Here is a 6,000-nt window from a genome sequence, read left to right on the forward strand (position 1 = left end):
TAGAATTGTGTTTACCAGAGGCTGGGACAGTGTTGGAGGAGGGGGTTGGAGAGATGTTGGTTAAAAGTTACAAAATTTCAGTTAGTTAGGAACCATATAGTTAGTTCTATCTAGTTCTATAACTAACTATATAGTTAGTTCAAGAGATCTGTTGGACAAAATCGTGACTTTAGTTAATACCAATATGTTGTATCTTGGAACATATTGACAGTAGATTTTAAGTGATCTCACCACAAAATGACAATTACATGAGGTAATACATTTGTTATTTAGCTTGATTTAGCTATTCTACAATGTATATACTTTAAATTCTGTTGTACATAATAAATACACTTTTATATGTCAATTAAAAATTAAACAAAAGCATTGTAAAAGCATAGATTAAGATGGACTATTTAAATCACCTCTCCAATATCCTACATATGGCTAAGTTTACATCTATTTTACACCTAGTCTTTCTCATAGAAAATATACTTAAAATTTATTTATAGTCATTAATATCTACTATTAAACTTCTATTTCATTTCTGAGCCACAAAAAAATAAGCTTTTACCTTTACTAGCCTAAAAAATTTCCCTTGTCAATACAACCAATTACTTTTATCGTTTTAGATCTAATGGTCTATTTACAGCCCTTTTCTAAATTGAATTCCCATAGGACATAAGATGGGAGATTATCCTCTTCTTTAAAAACAGTATCTTTAGTAAATTATAATACACAAATCAAAATTCACTCCTTTAAAATGTACAATTCAAAGTTTTTTAGCATATTCACATAGTTGCATAACCATTACCACAATCAGTTTTAAATATTTTCATCTTTTGACAAAGAAATCCTCCACCCATTTGTAGTCATTCCTTACCCACATCATTCACCCATTCAGGCCTAAGCAACTACTAATCTCCTTTCTGTATCTATAAATTTGCTTATTATTAACATTTAATATAAAAGAAAGAATAAAATATGAGTAATGTGCAACTTGAGTTTCACACTTAGCATACAGTTCTCAAGGTTTATTGATGTTATAGCATGGACCATTATTCTGCACCTGTTTTTGGTTTAACAATATTCCATTATATGGACAAACCACAGTTTTGTTTAGACATTCATCTATTAAGAGACATTTGGATGTTTCTACTTTGGGGATTTTATAAACAAGATGATAACGATCATTTATGTACAAGATTTTGTGTGGATATATGTTTTAATTTTTCTTAGATATATAGCTAGGAGTGAAATTGCCGTGTTATATGATAATTCTATGTTTACAAATTTGAAAAACTAACAAAGTGTTTTACAAAATGGCTGCACCATTTCACATTTCCATTAACATGTATGATAGTTTCAAATTCTCCACATCCTCACCAACACTTATATATCTACCTTTTTGGCTATAATCATTCTAGTATGGGAGAAGCAGTATCTCTACATGATTGTGATTTGCATTTGACTAGTGGCCAATGATGTTGAGAATCATTTCACTTACTTATTGACAATAATTATATTCTTCTTTAGAAAGGGGGCTGATCAAATGTTTTACTCATTCTTAATTGTTTTGTTTTATTTTATTGTGTTTTATACTTATTTGTATACTCTGAATAAAAGCTGTATAATAGATATGTGATTGCAAATACTTTCTCCCAGGCTGTGAGTTGTCTTGTTACCTTCTTAATGATATGATTTGCAACACAAGAGTTTTTAAAGTGATATAGTCTCATTTATCTAGGTTTTGTTTTGTTAGTTATACACTTAGAGCCATCTAACCAAACATTAACTAACTCAAGGTCATGAATATTTTTCTTCTGTTTTATTCTAATAATTTTACAGTTTTATATCTTATATTTAGGCCAATAACACATTTTGGGTTAATTTATGTGCATGGTATGAGGTAGGTATCCAACTCCATTCCTTTGTCCGTCCTATTGTCCCAGCATCATTTGTTGACAAGACTATGACTTCCATGTTTGAATTGTCTTGGTACTCTTATTGAATATCAGTTGATTACAAATGTATGCATTTTTTGGACTCTCAATGCTATTCCAGTGTTCTATACATTATCCTTATGCCAGTGCCAGACTGTATGAATTAGTGTAGTTGTACACTAAGTGTTTAAATCAGTAAGAATGACTCTTTCAACCTTGTTTTTACTTTTCCACATTATTTTAGCTATTCTGGTTTCCTTGTATTTTTATGTAAATTTTAAGGTCAGCTTGTCAACTTGCCCCAAAAGAGACAAATCATCTTTTGTTAGTGATTGTGATAATCTGTTGATCAAGTTGAAGAGTATTGCAATCTTAACAATATTCAGTTTGTTGATTAATAAATGTAGGGCATCTTTTCATTTCCTTAAAATCTATGAATTAAACAATATCTTATTGTTTAGTGTACAAGTGTTTCACTTTTGTTAAATTTATTCCTAAGCACTTTTTTCATATTATATTACATGAAAGTGCTTTTTACAAATTTTATTTTTGGATACTGTATATTGTATATTGATGTTTTAGTCTCTAGCCTCACCGAATACCTTTATTTGTTCAATAGTTTTTTTAGTGGATCTTTAAAAACTTTCTGTATACAAGATTTTATAATTTTCTAACAGAAATAGCTTAATTTTTCCAATCTATATACATTTGCATTGTTTTCTTCATTTTTACTTTGTCCAATTCCCCAGTCAGTATCTCAAGTACAAAGTTGAATAGAATTACATCCTTATCTTTCTTTTTTATTTTAGAATATTCCTGTTTTGAGCAGTCACATCTCTGAAAATCTCTTATCCTATCTTTTCTTGATTCTTTTCCTTATCATACTTGCTTGTGTATATGTGTATGTGTGTGTATATATATACACGTATATATATATATGTGTATATATATATACACGTGTATATATGTGTGTGTATATATATATACGTGTATATATGTGTGTGTGTATATATATACATGTATATATATATGTGTGTGTATATATATATATACTTTTTTCCTGATCACTAAATTTTGGAATCTCCCAGTTTCCCAAGATTATCTAAGTATTATTTCCATCTCCTCTTTTTCTTTTTGCTGGCTTTCATATAGTCCTGGTGCTTTAAATTCCACTTTATGATGATTAATCCCAAATAAATGTCTCTCTAATTTCTTTTGTTCTTCACTTTTGAACCTACAAACATGCAACTCCTTCAAAATTCTAAAAGACACGTGAAAATTAACATTATATATATATCCAAACACAACTCTTGCACTCACCTGATAAGACTGCCCCTTCAAATTTATCTCACTTAATGAAATGATACATCTGCCATTTCCATGGGCAAGAACCAAATACTTATCTTTCCCTTACCTAGTAAAGCTAAACACATCTACTTTGTATCATTCTGATTTTTTATTCTAGTCTATGTGTTTCCTTACTGGCCTACTACAATAGCCTCATAATTGGTTCTCTGAATATATCATTCCCCAAATAATCTATTTTTCACAATATTGAGAGATATTTTAAAATCAGAAAATCAGATTATGTAATTCCCTTACCAAGACCCTCCAAATACTCTATAGAATGTTCAAATCAAATTCTGCAGCCTCACACAATATGTAGCCTGTCTAATTATTTCTGTCATTTTATTTTTTATTACTTATTTTTCATTAAAATAAATCTTTAAAAAGTGTTGTAAGACTAGCAAAATAAGTTTTTATATATATCATTCACCTAGATTTAGAAAATTCTTAAAAAAAATTTTCTTATATTTGTGTCCCTTCACTCATTGTCTCCTCCCACACACATATTTTCAGAAGCTTTCAAAATTATTTGTAGACAACATGATAAAGTCTTTCATTCCTAAACATTTATGCCTGTATTTCTTAAAAGCAAAAACACTGTCTCACATAAGTCCAATACACACTAATCACAGAAAATTTAATATTGATTTAAATAAACACTAATATTTTATGTGGTGTCAATATTTACATTTCTTCAATTGTCCCAGTGATGTTCATACTGATCTATGTGCAATGCTAGAGATAATCATCTCTGAGTAATTACAGTTTGTTTTGCTTCCTTTACCACTGTACTTCCAGCATGGAGAAAGAAAAATGTTAAACTTCTTAGATTTTCATTACTGCTTAGAGCTCAAGGTGTAGGTATTATTATTTTCTCTTCATACATTTTTCATTCAGTTGCAAACATGTTTCCTCTTAAGCCCATTGTCTTCCAACTGGAAATTATTACTAAGAAGTCTTAGGACTGTGTAGCTTATTTTATATTCACTTTCTGGTTTTTTTTTGTGGGGGGGGGGTTGGTAGGGGCATTTTACCTCGTGGAAATTTCTGTCATATTTTTACTTTTCCTGGATGCCATTTTTATAAAATTACTGATGATCTCAGTTATGTTTGATGCTTTCTTAAGCTGCTGCTGGTGAATGTATTCCTGAGTTTTAAACAGTTGTTGCTTTACATTATTTTAGATATAAAAACCTGGAAATTTTATACCCTGGCTTCTTATTTTCCCTAAAAATTTATTACTAATTCTTTGACTCTTAAAAATTATGTGGCTTATTATAGCAAGAAATATAATGAAGGGGCCTGCATATTTAAGGTGATGAGAAATATGTATAAGAATTATAATGAGGAATAAAATGAGAAAAAAATGCCTTTCTATAACTTTAATGCCAAGATAGTTATCAAGTTAGAAGTTGTTCTTATGAATGACTGATTTAGTATATTTTCTTCAAGTGGATTTTTTCAACTGTAAAAATGTTATTTTCATTTACCTTTAATTATAGATACCAAATACAATATTTAAAAAACTTACATTTTTCCTAAATATTGGAAATTACTTGCAGCACCTATAGCAAATTGTGTAATATTTCACAAATCCTGATAAAGCCAGATCTGTATAAATTTTAGTTAAATTCAAAAGTTGCTTGATGAAACAATTCTATATCCAAAGTCTAGACAACTTATAAAATTTCAGGAAAGAAAAAAAGGGATGAACTGCTGTTATAAAGTACTCAAAACCTATTATTCCTTATTTTATATCACAGTACACAGGCTATCTCTTCTGTCACCTACCTCCAGGCAAAATTGCACCTAATCTATCAGAGAGATGAGTCTCTTCAATTCTTAAAATCCTTCTGGGAAGTAGATATCACAAGTTCCCTTAATGTCAAAAAAACTTTCAATCAGAAATTTCCTCTCTGCACCTCAGTCTTCTGACTATATGTTAAACTCATTTTTTTCTCATACAATTCAAGTACAAATAGCTTCAATTAATAAAAGGCATATTTGGCAAACAGTATGTTTTCAACTCACTAGGGCTTTCTGACGTAAAATTAATCTGGAGTAAACTTTTAAGAAAAGATATAAATGACATAGAAGTTATCATTTAGAAAATGATTGTAATAAAAGAAAACAGTAAAGTACACAGCTAGGGGAAAATTAGCCAGAAAAGACTTAGAAAATTTGATTCTTTGTTACCGACAGAGTGGGAAGGAAAGTGAGAATGTTAAAGGTGATAAAAAGGTGAGGACTAATAGAATACTATTGAATCAAAAATGTATAATTTAGATTAAATATAAAAAATGAGGGAGAAAAATGGAAGGATATTTTGAGATGATTTAAATATTATCCTAGAAAATATAATTTAACAAAGCCTTATATATGTATAATGCATGTGTGTGTATATATGTACACAAATACAAGTGTGTGCATCAGTGATGAGATATACATATATATAGTTTTGTTGTTATGAAAGTAGAACATGCTTTTTATGTTATTTTTTCTATTTTAAATTAATATTACAATATAAATATTTGACTGATTTCATATTAATTAATTGGTTTAACTATCCTTCCAATTTCAATTATTTGATTAGGAAATTGCTGCATGCACATATGAATCAATTCAACACTAACTAAATATTTCTTTTCTTCAGTTTACATTTTTTGATCATCTGATCTTTCTGATTGCATCATGATTTGCTTTGTGTTTACAATATCAGGGACACTGATAC

This window comes from Hylobates moloch, unplaced genomic scaffold (genome assembly GCF_009828535.3).
Source record: "Hylobates moloch isolate HMO894 unplaced genomic scaffold, HMol_V3 SCAFFOLD_4, whole genome shotgun sequence".
In the NCBI taxonomy this organism is placed as follows: domain Eukaryota; kingdom Metazoa; phylum Chordata; class Mammalia; order Primates; family Hylobatidae; genus Hylobates; species Hylobates moloch.